Below are 10,036 nucleotides of genomic sequence, written 5' to 3'. Positions count from 1 at the left end.
AGAATCATTTTTCCTGTAACACTTAGTCTTCAGTTTGAGCAAAAGTGCAAAGGTTACATGAGATCCTGAGTCATGTAAAACATTTTATTTATGACTAAGCAAAGTGAATAAAAACGGATGCTCTTCCTGATGCTCTGCTTCATCGCACCAAATGATGTGTAACAGAAAAAATTCACAATTATGCTGAGGTGCCAGAAAGTATGGCCAGCTCTTAAATGTTTCATTAAGCATTACAATTTTTACTCCACTACATTCGTCTGACAACTACAGTTGCTTTTCAGATTACAGTTTTCCATACCTACGCTGTCCAGCTACAAAATAAATAAATAAAAATGTGCTGACTTTCAATGTTTGTTATAAATTGAACCAATAAGCTTTCCGTCATCGGTACTTAGGTTGTTTTTTTTTTTTTTTTGTAATGTAGGACATTTACTTGTAGTGAAGTATTTTTGTTGAGTGGCAAGTACGGTTCTTGAACCACAGTGTGGTTGACTACAAAGGAAAAAACAACCCAGCTCTGTCAGCATTGTATACGGTCCTTGATCTACATACAACATGCAATAAAGTCACCACCTCTGGGTTGGAGAAAAAAAATCGATGCTTTTAACAGGAAGTAACGATGCACAGATTGGATTAAACTGGTGGCTGTGAGAAAATTCGCTTTGCCTCTTGATTTGCATGTTTCATACGTCCTCTGTGCTGTCTGTCTGTCCTTTTTTTGTTTTCTTTTTCCAGTTCATCATATTTATTATTCTATGTTTAGAACAGCTGCAGTAAGTTATTTAAAGGTATGAATTTGTTTCATTTTTCTGACAGATCTCATAAATTTAAACAGAACCTGATGAAAATAAATGTGACATATCGTGGTCTGGAGTTACCTTTGCCAGAACAAACGACCGTGTCATCTGTTTGGATTTATACAGCCTTCTTGCCTGAGGACATGTAACATAATTTTGTAAACAATCAAGTGCGCCAGGACATCTACGGACACGACAGAATGTTTTTGCTATTCCAGTTAATGTCTATAATGTGGAAAAACAGACATCAGACAATGTTTCTTTAAGTGATTGGAAGAAATGTCTCATCTGAGCTCTCAAGTGATCCACTTGATATTGAGATTGAATCAAAGGATTTTGTGTAATGTAAAAGAACTTGTGCGAAGCCTTGAAATCTGAGGGAATTGGCTGCAGAGTTGATGATGATAACATCATCAACTCTGCAGCTTTAAAGCACTTCTAAACTACTTTTACGCCTAGATTTGGTTTTATGGCTCATTTGCTGCTCAGGCTTAGCACTCTTCTCAACTTCATTTCTGGCAGGAATGGCAGGCAGCTGTTTTTGGCAAACAGGCACTGAAACACCCACAATATTCCAGTAGAAAGACATGTTTAGAGGCAAGTGGGTAAACAAAGTCAGCTAGCGGCTAAAGAGACAGATTCCTTCCTCAGGATGTTGGACTGCGTACTTAGACTATCATTCATAAAAGACGCAAGACTGAGCCTGAGTATCCACTGAGTCTCCGGCTTGTATCATTGAGGGGTAGAAATTCATATTACTCAGAATGCACAAATGAATCTTAAATTTTAAATAATAAAACATTTGAATAGTAACAGATATATAAAATATCATGTGATGCATGAATTAAAATGCAACAATTTGTGAAATACAAATGAAATGTACCAGACTACTGAATAATTCTGAAACTCATATCTACCTGGATATGAGTTTCAGTTTTTCCAGTTTTAAAATGTGAAAAAGCTGACATTTTGAGTGGTGTAGTGCATCGATCCTTCCGAGCTTTAGAAGGATCGATGCACCATCACCAGGAGGCAGCGTCAAAAATATGAACAGCAACTTATTTGTGGGGTATTATTGTCTGTGTTTGCATTATTGGTGGTCCTTTAGCTTGAAGAAGTCAAGACAGAAAAAACTGAATGTTAAAAACTGTCTCCTGCAGCTTGTCTCTACTTTTAATGTTGCTTTTTTTGGTCTTTGGTGTTATTTTTTCCACCTTCACACTTTCTTGAACCATTTCCTGTTTAAACCCACTTTTCTGCCATCTCTATGTGCAGCACCATCACTGCACGTTGTTGTTTTTCTTAAGAGGACCACATGGAAACACATCTTTATGTGTTGCATATGAACAACCATCCACTCTGTGGAGCCAGATACCTGTCCAAATACAACCACAGTACCATCACCTCATATTGCCTATCACAGCAGATACAACAGTTTTAAGCCAAGATGAGTCCAATAATTTTTTTACACTTTCTTTGGTGTGACTGTTAGACAAGTTGTGTTTTACATTGTTGTTTGGTTAGGTCGGGAAACCACAATGTCTTTGTTTGAAATAAAATTACTCGGTTTGGCACTTAAATTATTTTGTTAGATTTATGCAACCAAAGCATCTTAATGAGCCTTTAGTATTATAATAACTATACTAGTATAACTTATTGGTATGGGGGAAAAGTACCTGGTTAGGGATAGACAATAAAACTACTACTAGTTTAAGTTTGGTTGTAAAATGCTTTCAATTTGAAAATCTAATTTATGCATCTTTTTGTTTCAGATTATTATTTTATAATATGTAATTATAATCAGTGACATTCTAGCACATCTGGTTCATGGCCAGATTAGTTAAAAATACATTCTTTTGTGAATCCTGTAAACCACATATGTCGAACTCCAGGCCTCGAGGGCTGGTGTCCTGCAGGTTTTAGACGTGTCCTTGATCCAACACAGCTGATTTAAATGGCGAAATGACCTCCTCAACATGTCTTGAAGTTCTGCAGAGGCCTGGTAATGACCTAATCATTTGATTCAGGTGTGTTGACCCAGGGTGAGATCTAAAACCTGCAGGACACCGGCCCTCGAGGCCTGGAGTCTGACACCCCTGCTGTAAACCAAGGATCCCTGTTCCAAGTATCCCATCATCATGCTCTAATTTTTTATATTTTCTCTACAAGCAGAAAGATAAATGGTCAAGCTGAACTTTAAGGCTCTCACTTTAAGCTTAGATCTTGAAGGCTTCTTGCCAGTTCTTCAACTAACAGCAGAACTTTGGCTGATGGATTTTGGTATTTTGACAAAAATTTATGCTTTGCCCACAGTGCGGGCCGTCTCTTGGCTATGTTTCAGCTCCAGTCAGGTTTTCTCTGAATGACTGATCAACCATGAAACTTACCACTTATGCTGGTTTGGAGTGAAAAGGTGTTAAACTGACAGAATCATAATAACATGTGTCTGATCTGATGTTGTATATCTGCTTTTTCTGCCGTTTCAGTCTTTTTTATTTTTTATTTTTTTTATTTTTTTAAAATGAGTTTTCAACTTTTAATAGAGATGCTACACAGGTTTCAAGAAAATCCTTGACAATGTTTTTTTACATTTTCCACAAAACTGAAATGACTGTGATTTAGGTTCCAGCTCTTGGCTGCCATCAGTTCTGGTTTGTACTAAGCCGTTCCACTTGGTGTCAGCCAAAAAAACATTGGAAAGCAGACAGCCTCTTTTATGGCACCCTACCATTAGCAAAAATGTCATAACAAAGACTTAAACTCAACCTCACAGCCAGGTTCTTTTTGTTTAATACACTTCTCTCTGATTGTTAAAGAACATTATGAGGAGAAATATAAAAAGGTTGCATTCAGGTTACGGGCAAACAAAATCCATTGACTGAAAAATGCAAATAGCACTTTACAGGTCAGGGTTTGTTCTGAAAACGCTCATGTGAAGCCATGATGATAATAGAAGACGTCAGTTTAAATAGAGTAAATTACTCTGCAAAATATTGAGTTGTTCCTTTAAAGGCTTACATATACTCACGCATTCACTAGCACACACAGACACACACATTTGAACAAAAACACATGCACATGAACACACACCAAATGTGCCTCAATGAGGAGATACAGTTATGTCCGGTTCTGTTTTTTTCTCCTGCTAATGAAAGGAAGCCTTCTAAGAAAAGACTAAAGGCTGTTTTATTTTATGCCTTAATTTAATTGAATCTGTACTTCTGATTATTTATTTTTGGAATTAAGAACATATATTCTTTAACCTCTGGGTGGTCTTGGGTTGATTTGTGCCATTTTTCATTGTTCATTTACACGCCATTTGCACTGTGTTGAATGGAATATAGCGAAAGTCTGCAAAAAAAAGTTCGGTCACATTTACTGTTAAAATTTCAGTATGACTTCCGGAAATTAGCTTCAGTGGCTAAGCTACAGACAAACTTACACTATCGGTCCTAGTGGTCGATTTGTGCCCCATTGAAACCCATTATAAACGCTATTTTTCACGGCAAAAAAATTACGGTCAAATCGATCGTGATCGGTTATGTTTCCGTTTCCGTTTGCAGTACTGGCCTTAGAGTTGTAATTTTTTTATTTGTCCACCGGGTGGCGCCCTTGCTCCACATTTGACCCCGGGCTGGAAAACAGCGGGCTGCTTAAACAGACCTGCGGGAAACGAAGCCTCATTTCCGGCGTGCAGCAGCGGCTTCGCCCGCTGATCGGGCGGGACCATTTTCGGCCCCTAGGACCGTTTGAGGGTGCATTTTTTTTTTAATCAACAGGAAATGACGTATTTGTTGTGACGTGGTACCGGACGTGTGTGTTGGAAAAAGGGGTCCGACGCAACATGCCCCGGTCATCGTCGGGAGTTAACCCGGGAGGATGCACTGATTTCGGCCTAGAGGAGGAGCATTTGCCGCCTGGAGACCATTTTCTGGTCCTGAAAAAAAAAAAAAAAAGGCGATCGAAATGAAGGTTGGTGCCAATCTTTAGTCCATCTAAAGGCCTAATTATAATAACAATCAAATATTTATTGTTTATTGTTTTTTTTGTTGATGAGTGAGTATAGGGGTGGGATTTAATAAGTTTTCTTCGTCCCACTCCTTTTTCAGGCAATTTTTGTTTTTTGTTTTGTGTATTTTATGTTCAATATAGGTATTTGTTGTGCCTGAAAATGAATAAATAAATGAAATGAATGAAAAAATATTACTTCAAATGTTTTTTTTTTAAAATATTTCGTTTTGTTTTGGGGGGCTAAAAAAAACGGTGCGCTCATGTAATTAAACTGCGATTAAAAGGGTTAAAACCCCCGAAATATAATTAAAACTTTACATGGATAGTTCAGGGAGAAGTAGTTTTAAAAGATTGGCTAATTTAAAGTGGAATAAAATATTAATATATAAATTTTTTATAGCACTTTTTTGGGCGTGGTCGATTTGTGGCTCTAGGTCCGATAGTGTATGCATTTTTCTAGGACCCCCCAGAGGTTAAAAATGCAATTTTAATATGGCACGTGAGCACAATAAAACTGTTTTTTGAGATATGTTGTATGTAGTTAACTTACAGTTTTGCAATTACAGTTGTGAACATGGAAACCAATGAGCAGTACAATTTGAAAGACCCATTTTTGTCTGTTATTTTATTCATTATTGCTCATTAATAAGATAAAAGTATTTCTTATCTGATTACTCGATGGAAAAAATAATATACTCAATCATTAAACTAATTAATATCTAGCAAAAGGAATGAATAATGACTTTGGTTATTTCATTTTGTGTTAGCTTAATGCTCTGGATAAGTCCTGAAGTTTGTCTTTTTAAAACTGTCTCTGATGTGCACGTGTGGGTATTTTTCACTTTATTAATGGCGACGCTTGGCAGGAATCAGTCCACCCTGCTGATCCCAAAATGTTTCTCCTAAAAGCATCGTATTCTACATCCTGCTATTTGATCTCCGCTGTGGTGACACATGAGTTTTCTCTACTGTGTAGCTGCCTTTTTATTGGAAACCGAGGACCTGGTAGTAAAGTGCAGCCTCTTGGCTGTTTGTTCATAGAGTCAAATTATACTTGCTGTATCATCAGTCATTTCTAGATTACCTGCCACTGCACTTCATGGCCCGTAACAGCTAAACCCTTTTCCAGTCATTTCTATATTGGTTTACTTTGTTCTTGAGCATTATTCCAACAGTGCTGTCTATAACTGTTGTTTCCGCCCTATAATCAAACCATTCCATCAGCCTTGTGCCCAGTGGATCTGGTTGATTTCTGCTCCATTTAAAAATACTCTTCATATTTAAAGCTAGTCTGAGAAACTCACAAACTTCTTTTGGTTCAGTTTGCAGGTTTGAAGCTTCCCTGCTGTTTAAGACACTTTGCAATTACAGGCTTGTTTGGAAAAAAAAAGGCTATTAAAGATTAAGGTAATGGTTTAAAAAGTTACATTTACAATGTCACCCCCCCTCCCAATATATTGTTATACAAAACTAAGAATATGCCTTGTTTGTTTTTTTTTCTTATGTGTATGTGTGCTGGAGTCAGCTGACACTGGGCAAAGGGCAGGGTTCACCCTGGATAAGCTCCTAGTCCATTATAGGTCACAGAGATAAAATAAATGACTAGAGATTATAGCAGGAAACTGGAGTATACATACAGAAACAGGGAGATCTAATCTAGCTGTGCATTCATGCTGTGACATATGAGCATTAATGTGCATTCACTGCTGTGGGGCATACAGCAGAAACAGAAACGGCAACCAGGGAAGGTCAGAAAGATGCAAAAAAAATGTTTTGCAAAAAATAAAAAATAAAAGAAAGGAAGAAATCATTAGGTGGCAAATACTTTTGTTTGGTTGGTTAACTCCTGATCATGTAGGAGACATTTGCAGACAGACAGAGATTTTTGTATTATAGTAAGACTAAATATTAAAAGTTCAATTTTCTTGCACAATTGTTAAGGCACAGAAGGATAAGAGTAATCCTTGTATATCAGTCATGTGATCCGATTATCATGATCACTTAATGTTGTAAAGCTAGACTCACAAGCCAAAGTATAATTTCAGAAAAAATGAAAATGATATATTTTGCTCAACAGACCGATTCAGTCGTGAGAATATGTGCTGCATTCAAGGAAAATTCAGAAATTAGAACCACAAATGCAGAACAAACAGTCTGTTTAAAAAAAAGAAAAAAAAAAAAAGAAATGTTGGCGCAAAAGGGACCAACAACAACAAAAAAGACAAACAGGAACAGACAAGCTGAACTTTGAAAAACAGTGTGAACAGAGCCCGCAACTTCACAGTGTGTTTGACTTCAAGGTTAAACAAAGACAAAACATCTGCTGCTTTGTTTGGTGTGCTGAGGTCCAGAGTTACCTCAGGTCATTCAGCAACAACTACTTTTTGGACCAACTTCAAGCACAGCTGTTAGCCATCCTAACTCAACAATACATTATTTTAGTGGTGTGAAGAGCAGCTTAAGCAGGCACTGGCAACCTATTAACTGAATGCTGTCAAAAAGGACCAGTTAAAGGAGACACCTCATTTTTTATTTAAAAGCTTATTTAAACTTTGACATCTGTGATGGATGCTAGACAAAACCAGAGAATGATATCAGCAGTGTTTGATAGTTTTTGAACCGTGTGACACTCTGGAGACTCGTCTCAGTGTTACTGCTTGGAACTCTGCTTTTGCAACTAGACTGTATCCTGACCTTTTACAAAGTCCAAAGCAGACAGCCGCGCTGCAGGAGCTGAGCCAAGCCTCCAATCCCTGCTGAAAAGGCTGTTCCCATTTGTACAAAATGAAACACAAGCATTTACATGATTGTGCAAATCTTACTGAAATACAACATAATGAGTCGAACAATTAAATATGGTAAACAAATGAGAGATATAGCACTGTGCCCTCGTTTTGGTGTATTTGGGAGCAAGTCTCTCATAAGGACGGATCTGAGTAAAATCTTACATCAATGGAAGTAGCTGATGCATTACAACCATTATTTTAATGGCCAAGGTAAGAAAGGCTGAAAGACGACCACCACTGAACAAGACACACAAGCTGAAACATCAAGACTGGGCCAAGAAATATCTCAAGACTGGTTTTTCTAAGGTTTTATGGACTGATGAAATGAGAGTGAGTCTTGATGGGCCAGATGGATGGGCCCGTGGCTGGATTGGTAAAGGGCAGAGAGCTCCAGTCCGACTCAGACGCCAGCAAGGTGGAGGTGGAGTACTGGTTTGGGCTGGTATCATCAAAGATGAGCTTGTGGGGCCTTTTCGGGTTGAGGATGGAGTCAAGCTCAACTCCCAGTCCTACTGCCAGTTTCTGGAAGACACCTTCTTCAAGCAGTGGTACAGGAAGAAGTCTGCATCCTTCAAGAAAAACATGATTTTCATGCAGGACAATGCTCCATCACACGCGTCCAAGTACTCCACAGCGTGGCTGGCAAGAAAGGGTATAAAAGAGGAAAAACTAATGACATGGCCACCTTGTTCACCTGATCTGAACCCCATTGAGAACCTGTGGTCCATCATCAAATGTGAGATTTACAAGGAGGGACAACAGTACACCTCTCTGAACAGTGTCTGGGAGGCTGTGGTTGCTGCTGCACGGAATGTTGATGGTGAACAGATCAAAACACTGACAGAATCCATGGATGGCAGGCTTTTGAGTGTCCTTGCAAAGAAAGGTGGCTATATTGGTCGCTGATTTGTTTTTGTTTTGTTTTTGAATGTCAGAAATGTATATTTGTGAATGTGGAGATGTTATATTGGTGTCACTGGTAAAAATAAATAATTGAAATGGGTATATATTTGTTTTTTGTTAAGTTGCCTAATAATTATGCACAGTAATAGTCACCTGCACACACAGATATCCCCCTAAAATAGCTAAAACTAAAAACTACTTCCAAAAACATTCAGCTTTGATATTAATGAGTTTTTTGGGTTCATTGAGAACATGGTTGTTGTTCAATGATAAAATTATTCCTCAAAAATACAACTTGCCTAATTATTCTGCACTCCCTGTAAATAACAGAATGACTGCTGCATCATTAAGCCAGCAAAGGGTGCAGCGGAACAATGTGCAAACTATTCCTGATGAAAGTGCACAGGTCCATTTGGAAGTAGTCAGTGTGTGCATCAGTGTGCAATTTTCTCCATTTGAAAATGGCCACACAGTGGTGTGGATTTTGCCATATTCTCCCCAGGTAGCCTGGCTTGTTCCCATAGTTCAAAGAGATGCATCTTAGGTTAATGGTGATTCTAAATTGGCTATAAGTATGAATGGTTGTCTGTGTTAGTCCTGAGATCAGAGCCGTGCAGAGATGTTTGTAGGGACAGGTGCTCAAAGTTAAAAAGGGGCCCATCGAACCAGGCTCAATACCAACAACCCACATTCATCAAGAAGCTAATATGGAATCACATCATACTATACCACTTTTTTATGTGCTGAAGGGCAGGGCTGTGTTGATCTGAGAATGTAGACATTAAAAAGTCCAAAGGATAGATGGTAGCTTATTAAATTATTTATTTATTTATTTTTAGCTAGAAAGAATACATCTTGATTCATTCTCAATCATCCAGGGAAGTAAATCTCCAAAAGTTGATTCTGTTCATCTGGACGTAGCGTTTTGTGGGAGAAACCTTTCGTCACTCATCCAAGTGACTTCTTCAGTCTCAGCTGACTGCAGGTTTCCCCAATCTTATAAACAGTACATTTGCATAATGACTGAAATCAGCCCACTGAAGGAACAATGGGCTGGGAGGTCAGTTCCTTAATCTTAATTATGCAAATTCTCATGACCATTGATCAACAACCACTGACCAAAACCCACTGATCAATGGCCATGAGTACCATTCGCTACTTTAATGAGGACTAATCCTTTTGAGCCAAAGGTTCAGGTTTCAGCCTGCTCTAAATGCTCAGTTACTCTTCATAAAATGAACATGGTAATCTCTGATACACAGCTCTGGCTGTATAAGTATAGAGGCCACACCCACCTTCTGCTCAAGGCTTGTGTTTGTGAGGGGCAGCCAATCAGAAGAAAGGGAAAAGGAGAAAACTATATTATTTCAAGAATGAACTGAGGGGCTGAAATCAAGACCCAGTTTTTTATTTATATATGTCCAAACCTTTCCAGATTTAAACTCAACCCTGGCTGTTAATAGATATTTAAATGTTAGTAAAAAGCCAAATAGCAAACACTGTATCAGGTCACTTTTTTTTAAACGTTTGTTACAGATA

The sequence above is a fragment of the Rhamphochromis longiceps genome, linkage group LG5 (assembly GCF_057381845.1).
Source record: "Rhamphochromis longiceps isolate RC_006_pf linkage group LG5, R_longiceps_female_GT1.1, whole genome shotgun sequence".
Classification (NCBI taxonomy): Eukaryota; Metazoa; Chordata; class Actinopteri; order Cichliformes; family Cichlidae; genus Rhamphochromis; species Rhamphochromis longiceps.
This window is presented reverse-complemented; position numbering follows the sequence as displayed.